The sequence below is a fragment of the Gekko japonicus genome, unplaced genomic scaffold (genome assembly GCF_001447785.1).
Source record: "Gekko japonicus isolate JY-2015 unplaced genomic scaffold, Gekko_japonicus_V1.1 scaffold2830, whole genome shotgun sequence".
Taxonomy (NCBI): domain Eukaryota; kingdom Metazoa; phylum Chordata; class Lepidosauria; order Squamata; family Gekkonidae; genus Gekko; species Gekko japonicus.
The window spans coordinates 48,721-72,570 of NW_015172631.1; positions in this window are offsets into that span (position 1 = coordinate 48,721).

Consider the following 23,850-nt stretch of genomic DNA (forward strand, 5'->3'; position numbering starts at 1 on the left):
TTGATTCTCCGCTCCTCCACTTGCACCTGCTGGATGACCTTGGGCAAGCCATAGTTCTGGCACAGCTGTTCCTGAAAAGAGCAGTTTCTGTCAGAGCTCTCTCAGCCCCGCCTACCTCACAGGGTATCTGTTGTGGGGAGGGGAAGGGAAAGGAGTTTGTAAGCCGCTCTGAGACTCCTTTGGGTAGTGAAGGGTGGGGTACAAGTCCAATCTCTTCTTCTTCTTCTCCTCCTCCTCCCCACAACAGACACCCTGTGAGGTAGGCGGCCCTGAGAGAGCTCTGAGAGAAACTGCCCTTTAAAGGACAGCTCTGACAGACCTATGGCTTGCCCAAGGTCATCCAGCAGCTGCAGGTGGAGGAGTGGGGAATCAAACCCGGCTCTCCCAGATTAGAGTCCACGCACCTAACCACTACACCAGACTGGTGGTGGCTGGAGATCTCCTGCTATTACAGCAGATCTCCGGGTAATAGAGATCAGTTCACCTGGAGAAAATGGCTGCTTTGGAAGGCGGGCTCTATGGCACTGTACCCCAATGAAGTCCCTCCCTTCCCCAAACCCCGCCCTTCTCAGAGTCCACCCCCAAAACCACCTGGTATTTCCCAAACGGGAGCTGGCAACTTTAGCTGTGCTGCATGGATTTATCTTCTAGTGAACCTCAGCATTAATCATGCGTCCCTTTGCTGCCAAAACCAACTCCCCATCAGCCAAATACCAGGCCATACAAGGGTCAGTTCTGCAGTGGTCGTATTTGCCAAAAGCACAAATCAGTGCTGCCCGAGATGGCATCCGGGGAGCACCGAGAAAGATATTTTATGCTGGGTTCTTGCAGAGTCCAGGAGCCCTCTGTATCCTGACCAGGATAGCCCAGGATAGCCCGATCTCGTCAGGTCTTGGAAGCTAAGCAGGGGCGGCCCTGGCTACTATTTGGATGGGAGACCTCCAAGGAATACCAGGGTCGTGATGCAGAGGCAGGTGACAGCAAGCCACCTCTGAATGTCTCATGCCTTGAAAACCCCATAGAGTTAGCTGTGACATGATGGCAACCACAACTGGCTGCCAGTGGCGTACCGGATTCGCTTCAAAGTGCTGGCTCTTACCTTTAAAGCCCTATATGGCCAGGATCCGGCCTACCTAAGGGACCGCCTTTCCCCACATGTTCCCCCAAGGGCACTACGGTAGGGGACCCAAAATCTCCTGGACATTCCAGGCCCCAGGAACATCAAACTCGCTGTGACCAGGGCCAGGGCATTTTCGGTGGCGGCTCCTACCTGGTGGAATGAGCTCCCAGAAGAGATCCGGGCCCTGCAGGACCTTGGGCAGTTCCACAGGGCCTGCAAAACGGAGCTCTTCCGCCAGGCTTTCGAGTAGGAGCCGCCGCCACCATTATTCCACCAACGCTTTTTCCATCACCGCACTCTTACCACCGCTGGTGCGGGTACCATCGGGGGTGCGAGATGTGCCTGGTGGATGATAGGGCTGTGGGGACATATATCTGGTCGTTGGATTGATATACAGCTGCAAAATACCATCTTGAATTATGAATTGGAGCGAGTAGTGGAGCACCGATATTTTATTGATTGTATTATGTTGTATATTGTATTGTATGTGTATATTGTTTTTATTGTTTTATTAGGCGTTTATGCCCTTGTTAGCCGCCCTGAGCCTTCGGGGAGGGCGGGATACAAATCTAAAGAATGGATTATGAATGAATGAATGAATGAATGAATGAATGAATGAATGAATGAACGAACGAACGAACGAACGAACGAGAGACCTCTCTGGGACTGCCACATCACCTAATTGTCATCGTAACACTCCTACCGTGGGTAAAGACGGCCAAATCTGCAAGATACCAGATCGGTCCCACACTACAGCGAATGCTTGTCTGTGTGAAAATGTGGCCTTTTGTGGCAACCGGGGAAACACTTTTCCTGAGAAAAGCCCGCCGATTTCCATCCCCGCCGCTTCAGAAGGCTGACTGAAAGCAAAGCCTCATTATCGTGCATAATTTAGCTTAACTACCCACAGAAATTCAAAAGGCCAAGCTCTCGATACCCACTGGACTGGAGACAAAGCGGCGGCACCGTATCTCGCGGGCCGCCATTCTCCCCGCTCAAAAGGAAGTGGCCTTCCTCACCAGACGGAGCCACGTCCCCTCCCTTCCCCTCTAAATACGGGATTAAAATGCTTCCACAGAAACCAAGGCCTGTCTGAAAAGCTCCCAGCCAACCCTTTGTCAACCTGATTTAGCCTGCATTGTAATTTGGCTCCAAACAAGATCTTAAATCGGGGCTCCGTAGCAAAGCACAGGACGGGAACGGCCAAGAGACACAGCCGACGTTTCTAAGACAGCTTATTACCATATAACATTTTATAGACCAACGTTCCTCTCTTCTGGATATATTTCTCGGCTGTATTTACGTTTCTCTCTTTCTGGATGGCTCTGTCCCAATTTGCCATTTTAAATAACTTACATTATTTTAAATGTTTTACTTTGCCATTAGAGGGGCACTCAAGGCCAATGCAGTATATCTTTCTAACCATAGCCCCACCCCCCCGACCAGTTGTACAGGGCTTGAGGCTTTTACTAGAAACAGTTCGTTGTGATCTGTGAGAGTCTGAGTGTGAAAAATACTGGACCAAAACCCAGGAGGTGGTGGTGGGAAGTGCTGTCAAGTAATAGCTGACGCCACCGAGCTTTCAAGGGAAGAGGTGTCCAGAGGCGGTTTGCCATTGCCTGCCTCTCCATAGCAGCCCTAGACTTGCTTGGTGGTCTCTCATCCAAGTCCTAATAATTAATAATAATTATCGTATGCCATTGTGTGTAGAATAGCCAGTAGATCCTAAGAATGTCCGGCAACCAGGAGTTCTAGCTCTTTAGCCTTATGCACCACTAGGTGGCGAGCTAGACGTGTTTTTAAGGCAAGAGACATTTCAGAGGTGGTTTGCCACTGTCTGCCTCTGTGTCAGGTAGTTTCAGATGTGTTGGACTGCAAGAAAAGAGCAAGACTCAAGTCCAGCAGCACTTCAAAGACCGGCAAGATTCCCAGGGCGTGAGCTTCCAAGAGTCAAAGCTCCCTTCGCTCCCTTTCAGAGTAGACCGGGGGTCCCCAACTTGATGCCAGTGGAAAGTGTTCCCTCTAAGCTGAGTTAGTGTGATCTAGCTCGGTTTTTTAGCCTCCGGCTCACACATTTTAGTCTTAGCTCAGGAAGGGATGGCTCCAGAGCAAGCTAATTTATGCAGTGGCCCAATCGCTCGCCCACAGCTTTAATGCCAAGTAGCTCACAAAGTAGAATTTTTTCTCACAAGACTCCACAGCTTAGAGGGAGCACTGGTCACAACCCTGGTATTCCTTGAAGGTCGCCCTTCTATATACTAGCCAAAGTAGGCCCTGCTTAGCTTCCGTGATCGTATGGGATCGGGCTACCCTGGGCTATCCACGTCCTAACCAGGGCTGACCCCACTTGGTTTCCGAGTTCTGACACAGGTGGGCCAGTGTGGGCTATCCAGGTCAGAGCAGGTGGTTTGCCATCACCTGCCTCTGCATAGCAGCGATACTGCCCCAGCAGAGAGAATATATTCAGTGTATGCGGAAATGACAAATGTCCCTTTAAGATCTGGGGGATGCTGGTTGGTGTGGTCTGGTTGCCCGCTAGAGCGTCAGTCAGGTGACCTTATTTCACTCCCCCATTGGTGAACTTGTGCCGGCTTCCGGTGGCTGTTTTCATGGGCTATCCAGCACGACTCCTTCGTTAGTTTTGTACGACTCTCGATTCAAGCTGCACCCCCTTTCACCAGCCCCTTCCATCCACTTTTTATATGGACTCTGTGTAGAGTTGCAGCCATACGACGCTACAACAGAAGTTCTGAATTGTATCTGTGCCATTAAACTGCATGTTGAATGGACGGCTTCAAGAGGGAATTAGATAAGCATATGGAACAGAGGTCCATCGGTGGCTATTAGCCACAAGGTATAGACAGGGAATCTGGGGCAAGTGATACTCTGAATTCTTGGTGCTTTTGGGGGGTCAACAGTGGGAGGGCTTCTAGTGTCCTGGCCCCACTGCTGGACCTCCTTGATGGCACCTGGTATTTTTGGCCACTGTGTGACACAGAGTGTTGGACCGGATGGACCATTGGCCTGATCCAACATTGGCTTCTCTTATGTTCTTATGAAGGTTTTAATAAAGTCCTTATCAGAGAAGGAAGACCTGTGCAAAACTAGCTTTCAAACGGGGTTCACTCTTACCTCAGGGACAAGAATAGCAACCCTGGACTTCCTTGGGGAATCTCTCATCCAGGTACTACCAGGAATGACCCTGCTTAGCTTCTGGGATCTGATGGGACTGGGCTAGCCTGAGAAAGGGCAAGACCCGGGTTCGAAACCCCTCTTGGCCACGAAGGTCTTTCCAACACTGCTGCATCACACTATGACAAAGTTAGTGCCCAAAACAAATGGCTAACCAATCAGAGACAGATCACAGGGGTTTGTTTTTTGGGGGGGGGGGGGCTCAGCAAAAATGCTGTCCTAGTGGCCCCCACCCAGAACGGGCTGTTACACAGATGGAGAGGGCAGCTAAGGAAACGATGCTCCCGTTCGCTTCCGACTCTCCTGGACAGGAGAACCGCTGCTGGTGCGAGCGACCGCCACCTCTTGGCTCTGCTGCCCCCTCTCATGGGGTGGTGGCAGCTGCAGCGATTAGCAACTGTCTCCTGCTCCAGGTGAGCAAATAGGAGTCAGTGGCCTACCGGAGTCCCTGCTGCACACCCGCAGAGAACGGAGAGGAATGTGGCACCTATCCCAAAGGGAGGCAGGCAACGTGGGTGGCCCCGATCCTTCTAGGCAGAGGCCCAATTCTAATCTCAGCATCACCCAGAAAGAAAGGCCAGACTGCAGTCACTCTTGGCGTAGAGCAGCGGGCCCGCCCAAGGCCGCGGGGCCTCAGCAGCTGCCCATGATGACCCTTGATGCCATCCAGCAGGGTCCCCAAGGAACAGCTGACACAAAATACTGGACAATCAGCCACTGAAGTCTTTTCCAGCAATCTGTCTGACTTCCTCCAGGGGAGACAATCATATTGTCTGAGGAGCAGTGAAGGATGGGGGGGGGGATGATGCACAATGGGAAAGCCAACGAATGACGCTGTCCCTCGGGATCTGGACCAGGCTAGCCGATCACATCTGGAGGAAGCAGGAGAGGCTCAAGGCTGCGCGGGTAAGGGCGCTGCATTGGGGGCCCTGGCCGCCTGCAAGCCACTCCACCACCCTCCCGTGCCATTCTGCAACTGCGGTTTGCTTTCTCTTTTTTAAAAATTGCAGACGGTGACTGCAGCCATTAAATTTAAAGACACCTGCTCCTTGGGAGGAAAGCGATGGCAAAGCTAGACAGCATGATAAAAAGTAGAGACATCACCCTGCCAACAAAAGTCCGCATGGTCAAAGCAATGGTATTCCCAGTAGTCATGTATGGCTGTGAGAGTTGGACCATAAGGAAGGCCGAGTGCTGAAGAATAGCTGCTTTTAAATTATGGTGCTGGAGAAGACTCTTGAGAGTCCCTTGGACTGCAAGGAGATCAAATCAGTCAATCCTAAAAGAAATCAGCCCTGACTGTTCCCTGGAAGGCCAGATATTGAAGCTGAAGCTCAAATACTTTGGCCACCAAATGAGAAGGGAGCACTCACCGGAGAAGACCCTGATGCTGGGAAAGATTGAAGGTCAAAGAAGACGGGGACGGCAACAGATGAGATGGTGAGACACTGTTATCGATGCAACGAACATAGAATTAAGGAAACTCTGGAGCACAACGGAAGACAGGAGGGCCTGGCGTGATGTGGTCCATGGGGTCGCAAAGAAGAGAAGAAAAAGAAGAAGAGATTGGATGTATACCCCGCCCTTCACTACCCGAAGGAGTCTCAGAGCGGCTTACCCTTACCCTCCCCACAACAGACACCCTGTGAGGTAGGTGGGGCTGAGAGAGCTCTGACAGAAACTGCTCTTTTTCAAGAACAGCTGTGCCAGAACTATGGCTTGCCCAAGGTCATCCAGCAGGTGCAAGGGGAGGCGTGGGGAATCAAACCCGGTTCTCCCAGATTAGAGTCTGTGCACTTCACCACTACAACAAACTGGCTCTCGGACTCAACTGTGCAACTGAACAACAAAAATTTTTTTAAAAAAGCCAACTGGCAATCCTGGCTCTTTAGGGAGAGCTCAGGCTGGAGTACAGAAACAGAGAGCCAGACGAGGGAAAGATTCTTCTGCCGGCCACGAGCTCCGAATGCAAACGTTTCCATTCCCCTTGGCACGAAAACGCACCGGAGGGAAACCGACATGCAAAGAGGCCCACGACGGGCTAACAAAGCGGAACTGACATTGAGTCTTATCCAGCGCTGGCTTTCCAAGGCGTGTTTCCCCCCAGGAGGACAAGGAGAAGCCCTGGGCCAAGCTGTGCGCGATGCAAGCTGGAAATCCAGATGTGCCTTTTGGCCCCGAGAAGCAACTGTAGAGGGGAGTGAGATGGGTTAGGGACAGGATGCTAAGGAAGGGAGGCTAAACCGCCACCATTTCCCTCATCAGAATCCCCCCTCCCTGGTCGCTTTAAGTCCAGGAGGGGGGAAAGACGGGTGCGATGGGGTAGCTCTTCTTTCCCCTCCCTGATTTCAAGAAGCCTCGGGGAGCGGCATTTGAAGCTGCCTTATACTGAATCAGACTATTAAGAACATTAGAGAAGCCAATGCTGGATCATGTCAATGGCCCATCCAGTCCAACACCCTGTGTCACACAGTGGCCAAAAAAACCAGGTGCCATCAAGAGGTCCACCAGTGGGGCCAGGACACTAGAAGCCCTCCCTGAAACTCACTGAAAAAAGAGTGATTAACACATGGAATTCACTGCCACAGGAAGTGGTGGGTGCTACAAGCATGGACGGCTTCAAAAGGGAATTAAATAAGCATATGGAGCAGAGGTCCATCAGTGGCTATTAGCCACAAGGTATAGCTAGGGGCTCTGGGGCAAGTGATGTTCTGTCTTCTTGGTGCTTGGGGGGGGGCAACAGTGGGAGGGCTTCTGGTCTCCTGGCCCCACTGCTGGACCTCCTGATGGCACTGGTATTTCTGGCCACTGTGTGACACAGAGTGTTGGACTGGATGGGCCTTTGGCCTGATCCAACATTGGCGTCTCTTATGTTCTTATGTTCTTATGTTCTTATGTTCTCCCACTGTAGCCCCCACCCCCAAGCACCAAGAATACAGAGCATCACTTGCCCCAGACACAGTGTTCCATCTATACCTTGTGCCTAATAGCCACTGGTAGACCTCTGCTCCATATGCTTATCTATTTCCTTCTTGAAGCCGTCCATGCTGGTAGCTGCCACCACCTCCTGTGGCAGTGGATTACATGTGTGAATCACTCTTTGGGTGAAGGAGGACTTCCTTTTATCTGTTCTAACCCGACTGCTCAGCAATTGCATTGAGTGCCCGCTAGTACTTGCATTGTGAGAAAGGGAGAAAAGTACCTCTTTCTCTACTTGCTCTATCCCATGCATAATCTTGTAAACCTCGATCATGTCACCCCCCCGGCTGTCATTCGCCAAGCCAAAGGGCCCCAAGCGCTTTAACCTTTCTTCACCGGAAAAGTATTCCAACCCCTTTATCATTCTAGTTGCCCTTTTCTGTCCATCAAGGCCAGTATCGTCTACTCAGACCACAGCAGCTCTCCAGGATTAACATTCCAGGTCTTTCATATCAGCTACTTGCCTGATCCCTTTTGGTTTGTTCTAGACTGGCGGTGCCGGGGACTGAACGTGGGACCTTCTGCATGGAAAGTACGGGCTCTTCTACTGAGCCACAGCCCCTCTAAAGAGGGAAACAGCATGGGGAAGGAGAATTAAAACCTTGAGCGGCAATCTGGCCCCAGTGCATGTTGGCTTCCACAGTTGTTTTTCGGGACAGAAGACACAGCTGGTGTTCTAATCCCAGAACTCCACGAATACGCAGATTGTGTGTTCCTGCATCCCACAAGGGATCAGACTAGAAGAAGAAGAGATGGGATTTATACCCCGCCCTTTACTCTGAGTTTCAGAGCGGCTTACAAACTCCTTTCCCTTCCCTCTCAGCAGACGAAGTCCTTTAAATAAGCGGGGCGGCGCCGCTCGCTGTTTGAGCGGCATGGCTCTGCTGGTGGGGTCGAGGGTTCCGGGGCCGCGTCGGTGATCGGACCTGCCGAGGAACTGGGGACTGGAGGCGCTGGTGCCGGAGTTGGTGCCGGAGGTCGGGTCAGGCTCGCTCATCGGGATCCCATCCTCGTCACCAGTGAAATGTACTGGGTTCAGACGCGTAGAGTTATTAGCTCATGTTTATTAAGTGGCTTCAGCTCAAAAAGTAAGACAAACTTGCAGGGTCAGAGCCCTGCTTATATTCATGAAACACCCAACACACACACCCACATCCCACGATAGGCTATTTACAGAGTATTGTTTACCAACTGGCTACTCCTAGGATCTGGAAAAATCTACTGGTTCATTCTAGGATCCAAACCTTCTATTGTGATGTGCTCCAAGCTACGCTATTCCGCATGTTTGCTAGCGAGCCCTTTCACAAGTACGGTTCCATCGCGAAACAGAACACTTCCCCTCCCCACAACAGACACCCTGTGAGGTAGGCGGGGCTGAGAGAGCTCTGAGAGAACTGTCCTTGAGAAAACAGCTCCGACAGAACTATGGTTTGCCCAAGGTCATCCAGCAGCTGCAGGTGGAGGAGTGGGGAATCAAACCCGGTTCTCCCAGATGGCCTCCAAGGTCCAGTCCAACCTCACAGTCTGTGATTCCGGTCCAAGCCCCCACTCAGTCATTTATGATCACTGGTTGGGGGGGCGGCCGGCCGTAATCTCTCAGCCAGGCCACAGGACATAAAGCTGGGCTGCTGGGAAACCATGTTCATTTTCCTGAGCTCCATAAAGGAAGGTGAGGAAGACAATGCATCCAAGGCGAACCCTTTGCTTAAACTGCACTGTGATGGGAGCACATGAGATCTGTGCGCACGGGGTGTGTGTGAGAGTGTGAATTTTAAAATGGGGCCGTGCCGCCTTCCTACAGCCTGTTTCCCTTCTCTGGTTTCCATGAAAATTGGAATGGAAATGAACCCCCTTGGGAGAAAAGTCTCCTTTGGGGTCAGCAAAGGGAAGTGAGAAGCAAGCAGAAGGTGGAGGGGGGGTCCCATTCACTCCCCTTTCATTCTTAAAAATCACCCCCTCCCTGCCCTCCTTTTAAGGTAACCCATTACTCAGCCACAGCGACGCACTAATGCAATGCAGAGACTGGGGCACAGGATTTCAGCTGAGAGGCGGACAAGCCTCCTTCAGGGGAGCTCTTTAAGTAGAGGACTGACAGCCATCAGGTGCCCTAGTTGTAGATTCCTGCACTGAGCGGGGGTTGGACTAGATGACCTCTGCGGTCCCTTCCAACTTAACACTCTGCGACTCTGGTTCAAGGCCCCACTTGGTCATGAAGCTCACCAGTTTGGGGGAGCCAGCACCAAAGTCTCAGCCAAACCTACTCCACGGGGTTGTTGTGAGGATAAAACTGGGGAAAGGAGACTCACATTCGCTGCCCTGAGCACCCTATGAGGAAGGGGAGGAGGACAAGACATCATGTCAAGAGGACAAGATCTCTTGTCATCACATCTACTTTGCAAATATTAATATAGAGCTGGTGGTAGAAAGCACCATCAAGTGACAGGATCGAGGTTTACAAGATTATGCATGGGATAGAGCAGGTCGAGAAAGAAGTCCTTTTCTCCCTTTCTCACAATACAAGAACTCGTGGGCACTCCATGAAATTGCTGAGCGGTCGGGTTAGAACGGATAAAAGGAAGTCCTTCTTCACCCAAAGAGTGATTCACACTTGGAATTCACTGCCACAGGAGGTGGTGGCGGCTACAAGCATGGACGGCTTCAAAAGGGAATTGGGTAAAAATGTGGAGCAGAAATCCATCAGTGGCTATTAGCTACAAGGTATTAGATAGGATCCTGCCAACCTAGCAGTTCGAAAGCAAGAAATTGCAAGTAGATAGATAGGTACCACTTCAGTGGGAAGGTAACAGCGTTCCGTGCACCTTGGTGTTTAGTCATGCCGGCCACATGACCACGGAAACGTCTTCGGACAGCGCTGGCTCTTCGGCTTTGAAACGGAGATGAGCACCGCAACCCTAGAGTCGGATTCAACTGGCTTTCGAGCAAGGGAACCTTTACCTTTACTATTAGATAGGAACTCTCAGTCTGGGGCAAGGGATGCTCTGTATTCTTGGTGCTTGGGGGGGGACAGTGTGGGGGGGGCTTCTAGTGTCCTGGCTCCTCTGCTGGACCTCCTGATGGCACCTGGTATTTTTGGCCACTGTGTGACTCAGAGTGTTGGACTGGATGGGCCACTGGCCTGATCCAACATTGCCTTCTCTTATGTTCTTCTGTTCTTAAGTTGCAGCTGACTTATGGCGACCCCATAGGGTTTGGAAGGCAAGAGACGAGCAGGGGTGGTTTGCCGTTGCCTGCCCCTGTTCCACAACTCTGGACTTCCTTGGTGGTCTCCCATCCAAATACTAACCAGAGCTGGCCTGCTCAGTGTATGAGATGATGCCGGGCTAGCCTGGGCCACCCCGTCAGGGCGATATAAATACACGCTCACACACGCTCCTAAGAGCGATGAAGCCGGAGCAGCGCCCGTCTGTCAAGTCGAAGATCGCATTGCTGCAGCCAATCTTTCCGTCTGCTATGGGAACCCAGTCCCGCTTTGAAGATCAAACCGCTTCCGAAAAGATGTGCATCGCTTCCTTGAGGTCTGTAAGCAAAGTCTCCCGGAGGAGTGCCCGTGCGAAGAATTTCACGTACGCACATGGCAAAAAGAGGGGAAAAAGCTGTATATTTTAAAAGCTGGATTTGACAGCCAGCTCCTTTTGGAGAGAAAAAGAAGGTCAATCGCTCTCTAAACACACGTTCTCGAGTCACCATGATCCTTAAGTCGCAGAGGACAGTTCTGAAACAGCAGTTAACTACAGCCGGAGAGCAAAGGGAGCCTCCATGTTCACAGGCAGTTTACCTCTGATCCTTAGATGCTAGTGATAAACCAGGAGGGGTAGATTTAAGCCTCTTTTATAAGCCTACCAAAGGCCTCGGACTACTCCCTGCTGGAAACAGAGTGCTGAGTCAGAGGAACTCTGATCTTATTAAAAACAGAAAAGCAACAGAAAGATCCCCCAATTGGACCGCTAGAAGCACATCTGGATTGCTCCTCACCCTGTTCAGACTAATGCATGCCATCAAGACCAAGATGGGTAGCCGTGTCAGTCTGTCTGTAGCAGCAGAAAAGAGCAAGAGTACAGTACCACCTTGAAGACTAACAAAAGTTGGGGCAGGGGAGGAGCTTTCGTGAGTCACTGCTCACGCCTCCTGAATCTGAGGAAGTGAGCGGTGACTCACAAAAGCTCCTACCCTGCCACAACTTTTGTAAGGTGTAAGACTCTTGCTGTTTTCTACTGCACCAAGACCACTCTCTGCTGCATGGGGAGAAGGAAAGCCTGTGTGCTGCCTGTACCAGAAATGCCGTTCACACACAAGGAACCATGAGGAAGAAAAAGAATAGGTTTTTATACCCCGCTTTTGTCTACCTTAAGGAGTCTCTAAGTGGCTTACAGACGCCTTTCCCTTCCTCTCCCCACAACAGACACTTTGTGAAGCAGGTGGGGCTGAGGGAGTCCTGAGAGAACTGTGGCTGGTCCAAGGTCTCCCAGCAGGCCTCATGCGTCTCTAAGCATCTTACAGTTGCCTTTCCTTTCCTCTCCTCACAACAGGCACCTTGTGAAACAGGTAGGGCTGAGACAGTTTGGAAAAAACTGTGGCTAGTCCAAGGTCACCCAGTAGGCCTCATGTGTCTCAAAGTGGCTTACAATAGCCTTTCCCTTCCTCTCCCCACAACAGACACCCTGTGAGGTGGGTGGGGCTGAGTGATAAGCATATGGAGCAGAGGTCCATCAGTGGCTATTAGCCACAAGGTATAGATAGGGGCTCTGGGGCAAGTGATGCTCTGTCTTCTTGGTGCTTGGGGGGGGGGTCAACAGTGGGAGGGCTTCTAATGTCCTGGCCCCACTGGTGGACCTCCTGATGGCACCTGGTATTTCTGGCCACTGTGTGACACAGAGTGTTGGACTGGATTGGCCTTTGGCCTGATCCAACATTATAACAAATCCAGGGTTGCAGTATACAGAGTCAAAAATAATAACAAGAATACTGCAAATGTGCATACATATATTCTTAAATTTTCTTCAGTCCATTAAGTATACAAAAATACAATCTATATCTCAAAAATAACAGTAGTTTTCTTTTTATAACAGATGGTGATGGACAACATTCTCCGGAGTATGTTCCGTTTCGTGAGAACTTCTTCTTACATCGACAATCAGATGTCTTCATCATTTCATAGCTCAGCTTGTTGCATGTAACTTTGCAGAGTGTGGAGAAAAGAAAATTGCCTTCTGCGAAAACTATTGAATACCTGTGGATTGTCTACCTAGGTGGTTCTTTCCAGTAGAGCGCCTCAAGCCAAGCCGTGGGATCGGGCGGCGCGTCCTTGCGCCGGCGCATCCCGGCCCCCGGGCGTACTGCGCATGCTCGAGCATGCGCAGTTCGGAAGACTCCCCCTCCCATCTGACTCTTCCTCCCTGGCATCTGATCGTGCCGGGGAGCGATGCGCCGTGGCTCGGGGGATCCGTGGGATCCCACCGCGGCGTCTCAACTTTGGTGCAGCTCAGATTAGCCGCAGTTCAGCCGTCCTTTTCCCTGCCATGTGGCAGGGACCTAAGAAGGGAAAAGCTTTGTAAGAAGGAGGAAAGATAAGTCTAACTGTCTAACTAGCTAGGGCTGCAATCACACACACTAAACAATGCACTTTCAAACCACTTTCAATGCACTTTCCAACTAGATTTTACTGTGTGAACTGGCAAAATCCAGTTGGAAAGTGCAATGAAAGTGGATTGAAAGCACATTATCGTGTGTGTGTGTGTATGTGTGCGATAACAGCCTAGGAGAGGCTCAGCAGACTAATAGTTCTCAGCAGGAGCACGAAGGAGTCCTAACTCAGCCAATCAGGAGAGGGGAAGGAGACTATCTGAAAATAGAAGGAAGTCCCTATTCTCACTATGCTAACTAGTTGTCCTCTCTGCTGCCCCCTGCAGGATGTTCTTGTAATCTTCTCTATCTATGGACGATAGACCTTGCTTATTCCAACAGTGCTCAGGACACACAGGGGACAGTGCCGCCATTTTACCACCAGAATTCCCTCACTTTACAAATGCTTGGGACCAGGGTGCAGGATAGAGGAAGGCCTCCCCAGGGGGAAATAGGAGACCCTTCTCCTCCTGCACCACAATCCCAAGCAGGATCAAGCCCCCACAGCTTTTTTAAAGTGAGAGGATTCCACCAGTAAAACAGCAATGACATCCCCAATGATGCTGTAAGATCTAGTTTGGCACATGTGTTTAGGAGATGGGGGTTCCAATGCCAATCACTGCCCTGGATGCATTACTTGGTTCCAGGCAAGCCAAGCTCTCTCACCCTCAGCGATGCCATCTGTACAATGGGTCTAATACTGACATAGTTCACAGTTTGAAAAAATAGCAAGACAAAGCTGTTTGTTGAAAGTACTCCCAGAAGAATGAGCTGATTATTTCAAGGTTTGACCCTTCTGCACTCTTACACGTAAGTAATTGCACTTGAAATCAATGGAAGTTAGAAATTAGGCATTTCAGTGGGTATGGTGGAGCCAGTTACACTGTGGACAGATCGACCCCTGGTTCCAATTTCACAACTGCCATGAACTCAGAACGGTGTTACAAGTTCATCCAATACCTACTAACTACCAATATCTACTAGACAGAGCAAATCTGAAGGAAGACACGGCCCCGTACTGCAAACACCTGTGGGATTTTGGCAGCTGCGGCTTTCTCCATCCTTGTACAATAAACTGAGCCTGGAAAGATTCCTTCTTCCTTTGCACATTATCACCCTTATAACCCTCTCCACACAAACACTTTGTGACCTGGGCTATGTGTCTCTCACAGTTTCTATGGTACAGTAACATTAAATATTGGATAAAGAATTTAAATTCCCAAGAATCTCAACTTTCATTTTAAAAAACCTAAAACATAAGGCCCAGGGGCTGGATCCGGCCCACCCAGGGCTTTTATGCAACCCACAAGCAACTAGTGTAAGGGAGGGAATAGGAGAGTGGGCGGAGAGCTCAGGGGAGAGTGGGCGGAGTCACCCTGATTGTGGCTTTAGCATGGCGGAACAACCTCGTCTGCACCAGTCAAGCAGTGTAGGAGTGTCTGCCCAGTGCTGCACCGCTGGCCGTCCAGTTCACCCATGTGGGTTTTCCTTTGCACCTCCCTCCCAGCACGAGAGCTTGCGGTGAGGATACACCAACTCGAAGCTTACTAGCTGCTGTCCTTACCAGTTTGGTGTAGTGGTTAAGTGTGCAGACTCTAATCTGGGAGAACCGGGTTTGATTCCCCACTCCTCCACTTGCACCTGCTGATGTGACCTTGGGTCAGTCACAAGCTCTGGCACAGCTGTTCTTGAAAAAGAGCAGTTTCTGTCAGAGCTCTCTCAGCCCAACCCACCTCACAGGGTGTCTGTTGTGGGGAGGGGAAGGGAAAGGAGTTTGTAAGCCGCTCTGAGACTCCAAGTGAAGGGCGGGGTATAACTCCAATCTCTTCTCTTCTTCTACCTCTGGTACCTGCCATTATGTTTTATGACACAACTGGTTTGGCCCAACATGACATTTCTGTCAGATCTGGCCCTTGTAACAAATGAGTTCGACACCCCTGTTCTAGATCTTATGGGTGCAAAAACAACAACAACAACAAGAGGCAACACATTGTGAAATCAGTGCAGCAGGCAAATAAGATTTAGTCAAAACCACAAAACAGATGCAACGTTGTTTTAACGTGCACCATCCCAACAGGCTGAAGAAGCCCGCTTTTCTGAGGACCGACAGGCATCCCTTATGGGAGAGAATCATCCTTTCCTCTGACCTCAACAGCAGGGTTTAAATGGCAACTTATTGACTTGGAGATTAAACCAATCCTGATGACTTCAATTACTGGGATTATTCCCCCTGCGATAATTTGATGCAGATTTTAGATGAGGATTCAACTGCTTGCCACTGTCTTGGGGCCTTGTTGTGGAGCGTTTACATATTGACAAGCTTTTCACGCACACTGCAGGAAGACTAGAAATCAGCTATTATCTGGAGTCGACTTAAGAAGTTCTAATGGCCTTGGTTTACTTATCGTAAACTTATCATAAACCATCATTAGCAGCGCCATTTACACTTTCTTTGGTCCTTCTCTTTGCTAGCAAAACAACAACCTACTCTCTTTCCCCCACACATCTGCAGACAACCTTATACATGTGCAAATGAATATGCACAGGCTGTGTGTGCAGGAGCAAGAACCTGATTTTCGCAATGCTCTCGATCACGCACATGCACACCGACGGTTCAGCTCTATGGCCTGCCTCTTGAGGATGCTTAGTCACTTATATAAAGAAAGTCCCACAAGAACCCAGAGACAGAACAAGAAAAAGAGAAAACATCCATGGGATGACCTGATTAAGTAAGAGAGCAAAGCTCTTCAGTCGAAGTACATAAAAAGCTCAAACATTACAGAATAGGTAAGTCCATGCAAAAAGTCCAAAAGGATCCACCAAAGGAAGATGGGATTAAAATGTCACTAGTGTAAGGGATGAAATGGAAATTGTAAATTTATTCAAACAGGTCACGTTGATGTTTATTCAAACAACTCATGTTGATACAATTTAGCCTGTATTTGGAGGTAACAGAAAAACTCTGGTTTGTGCCCCAAACTCTGGGGAACTCCTACAAGATAACGACTCAGCCTTACCCCACCTTCCTGAGTAGATATAAATTACCTGCCTAGTGCCTACCATTTTTCTTCTCACCTTGACGCAGAGAGTACTCCATCTTTCTGTGTTATACCTCTGAGGATGCCAGTCACAGCTGCTGGCGAAACGTCGGGTCCTACAATGCCAAGACCATGGCCATACAACCCAGGAATCTGCAACAGCTAACAAACTCTGGTTTGTTCACAATCAACTCAAAACCAGTTGATTGGCAGGCTTGCACAGAGCCAAGAAGGAAGACTGCCTGGCTTAGAAAGTCTTCCTTCTAACCCAGGGGTCCCCAACATGGGGCACATGGGAGCCCTGGTGCCTGCCAACACCTCTTCTGGGGCCCGCCAAGTGATTTTAGAGAGGGGGCAAGGCCAAGAGGGCCTTTCCCCCAGAAAGGCTTCTGATTGGCCACTGGAGATCTGATGGACTGTGCAGATTTTTTAAAAATGTTGCTTTGGCAGCAGCTGCCACCGCAGCCTAAAGAACTTCACTGTGAGACTGCAGGGTAAGCTGGGGCAACCATTTTGTAAAAGGTAAAGGTAAAGGTTCCCTTGCTCGAAAGCCAGTCAAATCCGACTCTAGGGTTGCGGTGCTCATCTCCGTTTCAAAGCCGAAGAGCCAGCGCTGTCCGAAGACGTTTCCGTGGTCATGTGGCCGGCATGACTAAACACCAAGGCGCACGGAACGCTGTTACCTTCCCACCTAAGTGGTACCTATTTATCTACTTGCAATTTCTCGCTTTCGAACTACTAGGTTGGCAGGAGCTGGAACCAGAGATGGGAGCTCACTCCATCATGCGGCAACTTGGGTCTTGAACTGCTGAACTACTGACCTTCCACAGCCTGCAGTTCAGCGTCTTAACCACTTGAGCCACCGCAGCTCCAAACCATTTTGTAGCCGGCTCCATTCCCCGCAGCGGCTGTTTTGCAGCCATGCCCACCACGCAGCGTCAGAATCCCAAAGGGGCTCGCAGGCTCCGAAAAGGTTGGGGACCCCTGGCCTAACCTCAATTTGTCGGGATGTCTGAATCGTGGCGCTTTGACACGGTGGCGGGGTTTCGCTCCTCGCTCTCAAGCCGGGATTCTAAACGAGGATCAAGCGGAGGATCAAGCGGTGGTTTGCAGACAATTTGCCAAATCATCCAGGTGTGCAAACAAATTGTGCAAACATCTTGGTTGAGAAAGCCGGGTCAGCAGTCATGCTCACGCTTCCCTCTAATTAATCGCACACACTTTGAATGACTGAACAAGGCTCACGTCCGACTTTGCCCACGAGCAGATTTAGGGCATCGTTTCGACAGCACAGAGGATGTGCACCTTTATACATAGCCAAAGTGCCAAAGCTCTTAAACTCACGGCAACCTACCTAAAGGACTGTCTCTCCTCATACAAGACCACCCGCCGATTAAGAGCCAGGCAATAAATCCTCAAAGAAATCAACCCTGACTGTTCCCTGGAAGGCCAGATAATGAAACTGAAGCTCAAATACTTTGGCCACCAAATGAGAAGGGAGCACTCACTGGAGAAGACCCTGATGCTGGGAAAGACTGAAGGTCAAAGAAGAAGGGGACGGCAAAGGATGAGATGGTTAGACAGTGTCATAGATGCAACGAACATGAAATTGAGCAAACTTCGGAGGACGGTGGAAGACAGGAAGGCCTGGCGTGATCTGGTCCAGGGGGTCGCGAAGAGTCGGACTCGAATGTGCGACTGAACAACAACAATAAATACTTCTGATGATTTCACCGCCCCTCCTAGTTAGGTCACTGCATCCTGGGACAAAAATATTATCTTGCCGCAGTTCCAATCCTCCAAAAGCATCTTCTTGCCAAGTTATGCATGCAGTGCAAGAAATTTCTTTTAAAATTAACTTTGGATGGTTTCTAGGCACCCCTTGGAGAGACTGCCTCCTGGGGCTGAAGTTGTGTGAAGCTGTATCGTTAGGATCTGGTGGATCATTGTAGTTGCTGGTTCCTCCAGCACTGGAGGACAGCCTTGAAATTCGGAATGGCGCTACATCAGGGGTCCCCGACAGGGTGCCCACAGCGTCTGCTGAAACTTTTTCTGGCACTCACCAAGCATTTGTAAAAACCGGGTAGGGCCTGGTTAGGCTTTGCCCCGCCAGCCTTCTGGCCGTTGGAGATTTGATTGAAAACATTTGATTAAAACATTGAGATTTGATTAAAACTTTGCTTTGTGCTATATTTCCCACAACATATTCATAAAGGAGACTTCATTTAAAGTGCAATATATCTATTATATATAGTCGATATGCCCATACAACCCATCATAGGAAAATACAGAGGCCAAGGAGTAAATATACAGAATTATATATAGACAGTCCAACACTTTTCCCAGGTAATTTCTCAGTGTTTCAGACTTCTGGTCCTCCCTCAGGAACAAAGAACCATTCCGGAGAATCCTTACAAGGTACTGCTTTTCTATTCTTTCAGTGTTGGGCAAGGTCTCCCCTAGCTCTAACCAGCACCCTTATAGGTTACTACAATGTTACAGGACCCAGCTTTTCTATATATAATTCTGTATATTTACTCTTTGGCCTCTGTACTTTCCTACGATGGATTGTATGGGCATATTGACTTCATATAATAGATATATTACACTTTAAATGAAGTCTCCTTTATGAATATGTTGTGGGAAATACAGCACACAGTTGTTTTGCTAGGTTTTCCCCCCACTTTTTACTATGTGCTGTACCTTTCTTGTTGTAAAACTTTGCTTTGGCAAAAGCCCGCACCACAACACAAGCATCTTTACTGTGTGTAAGCTGTGGCAGCCATTTTGTGGCCGGCTCCGCCTCCCGCAGCAGCCATTTTGTGACTGTCCCCACCCTCCAGGGTCAGAATTCCACAGCTGCCCACAGGCTCAAAAAAGGTTGGAGACTCCTGCGCCTATGCTAAATAATCCAACGTTTGCTTTACACCAGCAACGCACAGGCTATGCCAAGATTAAAGCATTCATGCCCGGACCCCCTTCCCCCTGAGAGCCCTTCTCCTGTGTTTCAACTGCTATTGATGGGACCATTAAGGAGGAAACAGGAAGCATCTGGGTAGGTTTTTAACACTGTATTTATATTAATTGGTGTTGTGATTTTATATGTACTGTCGGAATTTTATCTTCTTTCTGTAAGCCGCCCTTGGCCGGGAGGGCGGGATAACAATCAAAAAATTAGATAAGCATATGGAGCAGAGGTCCATCAGTGGCTATTAGCCACAAGGTATAGATAGGGGCTCTGGGGCAAGTGATGCTCTGTCTTCTTGGTGCTTGGGGGGGGGTCAACTGTGGGAGGGCTTCTAATGTCCTGGCCCCACTGCTGGACCTCCTGATGGCACCTGGTATTTCTGGCCACTGTGTGACACAGAGTGTTGGACGGGATGGGCCTTTGGCCTGATCCAACATTGGCGTCTCTTATGTTCTTATGTTCTAAATAAATCAAATCAAATTTAAAAAATAACTGGGTCCAGCTTCAACGGAGGCCTCCCCATCCCTCCGGGCGTCCACTGCCATGAATAAGGCAGTCAGAGGGAGCCCGGAAGCAGCCAGGCACTTCTTCAGCATGCCTGGATGCAGCTCCAGCTGACAGTTCCGCTTCTCCAAGAACCATCCACAAGGACAGAGAGAGAGAGCATAAGCAGCAGCCAGACCACCCTCTGCTGCACCTGGATTCAGCTCCAGCTGAGAGCCCCCCCCCAGCCCTCCAGGTCCTCACTGCCATCCGTAAGGCCATCAGCAAACGTCCGGAAGCAGCCAGGCACCTCTCCATCATGCCCGGATGCAAAGCAGATGACAGTTTCTCTTCCTCACAGTGCCCCCAACAAGGACGGAGGGAGCACAAGCAGTGGCCAGACATCCTTCTGCCGTGCCAGGGTTCAGCTCCGGCTGCGAATCCCCCCAGCCTCCTACTGTCATCAACAAATGTCCGGAAGCAGTCAGGCACCTCTCCACCATGTCTGGATGCACAGCAGATGACAGTTTCTTTTCCTCAAGGTGCCACAAACAAGAACGGAGGGAGCACAAGCAGTGGCCAGACATCCTTCTGCCGTGCCAGGGTTCAGCTCCGGCTGCGAATCCCCCCAGCCTCCTACTGTCATCAACAAATGTCCGGAAGCAGTCAGGCACCTCTCCACCATGTCTGGATGCACAGCAGATGACAGTTTCTTTTCCTCAAGGTGCCACAAACAAGAACGGAGGGAGCACAAGCAGTGGCCAGACATCCTTCTGCCGTGCCAGGGTTCAGCTCCGGCTGCGAATCCCCCCAGCCTCCTACTGTCATCAACAAATGTCCGGAAGCAGTCAGGCACCTCTCCACCATGTCTGGATGCACAGCAGATGACAGTTTCTTTTCCTCAAGGTGCCACAAACAAGAACGGAGGGAGCACAAGCAGTGGCCAGACATCATAAGAACATAAGAGAAGCCAATGCTGGATCAGGCCAGTGGCCCATCCAGTCCAACACTCTGTCCCACAGTGGCCAAAAATACCAGGTGCCATCAGGAGGTCCAGCAGTGGGGCCAGGACACTAGAAGCCGCAATTCCTTTTATCTGTTCTAACCCAATTTCATGGAGTGCCCACGAGTTCTTGTATTGTGAGAAAGGGAGAAAAGGGCTTTTTGTCTCGACCTGCTCTATCCCATCCCACGCATCATCTTGTAAACCTCGATCGTGTCACCCCTCAGCCGTCGTTTCTCCAAGCTAAAGAGCCCCAAGCGCTTTAACCTTTCTTCATCCTTCTGCCATGCCTGGATTCAGCTCCATCTGAGAATCCCCCCCCCCGCCCTCCAGGCCCCCACTGTCACCAGCAAATGTCAGGAAGCAGCCAGGGACTTCTCCATCATGCCTGGATGCACATTGGCCCAGAGCTCCCCTCTCCCTAGCTGCCAGTGGGCCAGAGCTTCATGCCTTGATCCAGAGACAGCAGAGCTTCATGCCTTGATCCAGCTCAGCAGAGAATCCCTTCCCAGAGGAACCGGTTGAATTCCACGCTAATGGTCATTCCGATTGGTTTTCACTTCCCACGATGTAGTTTGCCGGGGTTCAAAGAAGACAGGACACAAGTCTGCAGGAACTGACTGAAGCCTCTCGGCTTCCCAGCGTTTATTTATAAGCTTCTAGTTTCTAGTTCCCCCCCCCTCCTCTCTCCCTCACGTAAGGGAAAGTTACAAGCAGTCAAGCATCCTTTTGGAATGTGTTTTCTAACAGCCGCTCTCCCTGATCATTCCCGTCTTCTGCCAAGGCCAAATAACTGCGTCATGCTCTCAGCACACAAATACATTTGGGTTCCCAATCTCCAGCCAGGAGAACAGGAGACCAGTGAATTCTTCACTGTGCCTACACCGCGAGCCACTCTGGGAGCAAACGATTTCTTGGAAAGCAGGTTTCAAAAAGCAAAGAAGCAACTACATGGTGGGTGACAGGAGTTCGGAGTGTCCAGCTAGCGGCTCGGAGATCTGGGTTCCAATCTTCGTTCAGCCAAGAAGCTCGGTGGGTAACCTCAGACCAGTCGCTCCCTCTCTCCCAGCCTAACCTACCTCAAAGGGTTGTTGTGAAGGCAAAATGGAAGGGAGGAGGACCATATAAGCTACCCTGAACTCTTAGAGAAGAGGAGCAGGATATGAGTGTTAAAGATACATTTTTAACATACCCCGCTACTGAATAATCATATCATTGTATTGTAAGCAGCCATGAACAATGAGGAAAGGTGGGATATAAATATTATAAATAACAAAAAAAATACATTACAGTTCAGTTATGGGGAGGCGAAGAAGCAGATAGAGAGCAGATTCCAAAGTTACCTTTGGCCACATTCCTTGTTATCCTTTACCCCACCGGTTCATAAGGCCGGCATATTTGAGAACTCCGCTGCTCCTCTGGTGGGCGTTTTAATCGCTCTGAACGGTTTTGAGCGACAGTCTGGACCGGAGGGCAAGGGGGGAAGGAGAGACAGCTGAAACCTCATTCCATGTGCGAGAACTCTATTGACATTGCATTTACTGCAGAGGGTACTTGGAGACATAATATTCCTCAAAAGGTTAGAACAACTTTCGAGCGCTGTCGTTTCATGCTTCTTGGCTTCCAAATGCAACAAGGGAAACGCTTCAACAGCCATGGATTTTATTTGCCGTACGGGAACGGATTCCAAAGAAGACGTCTTCGAGAAAGAGCTGTCTCTACACAGTGAGTCATCCCCCTCTTCCCCAACAACTGGTTGGCCACTGTGTGAGGCTGGGTGCGGGACTAGATGGACCCCTGGTCTGATCCGGCAGGGCTGTTACGTTTTAATGGAGGCCTCAGCCTCTATGTCCTGTTGTTGGCCCTCCAGAGGAATTGGTTGGCCACTGTGTGAGACAGAATGCTGGACCAGATGGACCACTGTTCTGATCCAGAAGGGCTCTTCTAACGTTCCTTTGGCGGCTTTAAAAGGGCATTAGACAGATTCATGGGGGAGACGTCTATCAGTGGCTATTGGTCATGGTGACTAAAGGGAACCTCCACATTCAGGGGCAGTCAGCCTCAGTCCCAGTGCCAGGAGGTAACAACAGGGGAAGGCCTCGGCCTCCATGCCCTGTTTATCGGCCCACCAGAAGAACTGGTTGGCCACTGTGTGAGACAGGATGCTGGACTAGATGGACCACTGGGCTGATTCAGCAGGGCTCTTCTGATGTTCTTAATAAGCCACCACTGTAACCATCTTCTGTGCTCCCCATGTTGTTGAGGATTGTGGTGATCTCCCTCAAACAAAGCCTGTTTTAGTCGCCCAACTCCTGTTTAATCTGCATCTGGTGATGTTTCAATTTTTCATCTACCCAACCATTTTTATTCCATTCTCTCTCCAAGGAGCTCAAGGGGGCTCCCAATATATTGTCCCAAGGAGACGTGCACACCTTGGCCAAAGGCGGTGTTGCATAGTGGTTAAATGCATGGGTGTTGCGGTGACCTGGGTTCAAATCCCCACTCAGACTCTGGGACACCTGTAGCCTCTTGTTCCAGGAATGTGGGGGATTTCTTTAGAAACTGGAATAATTTCATCATTACTATGAGCCCAAAATAAAATTGGCTTACTTTTAAATTCAAGACAACTTTGTCCTCCATTTTCTCATAACAACAATCCTGCCAGGCCAAGAGATCGTGAAAGGCCGAAGGTCACCCAGCAAGGTCACAAGAGCAGTAAGGATGCGAACCCAGGCCTCCCAGCATCCTGGTCCAACATTCCATCCCCTACACCATGCCAGGTTGCTGTGAGGACAAACTGGAGGAGGAAGAGGACCATCCATACCACCCTCAGCTCAAGGGCAACATAAACACGTATTTAATCAATTAATCATCGTACAGCAGTGTGTGTAGTATAGCCAGGAGATCTGGAGATGGTCTGGCAGCCAGAAGTTCTAGCTCTTTTAGTGTTATGCACCACTAGGTGGTGAACTAGACTTGTTTTTAAGGCAAGAGATATTTCAGAGGTGGTTTGCCATTGCCTGCCTCTGTGCCACACCCCTGGTGTTCCTTGGAGGTTGCCCTTTCAAATTGGTGTAGTGGTTAAGTGCGCGGACTCTAATCTGGTATAACCAGGTTTGAGTCCCCACCAGTGCTCCCCCTAAGCTGTGGAGTCTTGTGAGCAAACATTCTACTTTGTGAGCTGCTGGCATTAAAGTTGTGAGCGAGCAATCTGGCTGATGCATAAATTAGCTCGATCTGGAGCCATCCTTCCTGAGCTAAGACAAAAATGTGTGAGCCAGAGGCTAAAAAACTGTGAGCTAGCTCACACTAACTCAGCTTAGAGGGAACACTGGTCCCCACTCCTCCACTTGCACCTGCTGGATGACCTTGGGCAAGCCGCAGTTCTGTCAGAGGTGTTCTTGAAAAAGAGCAGTTTCGGTCAGAG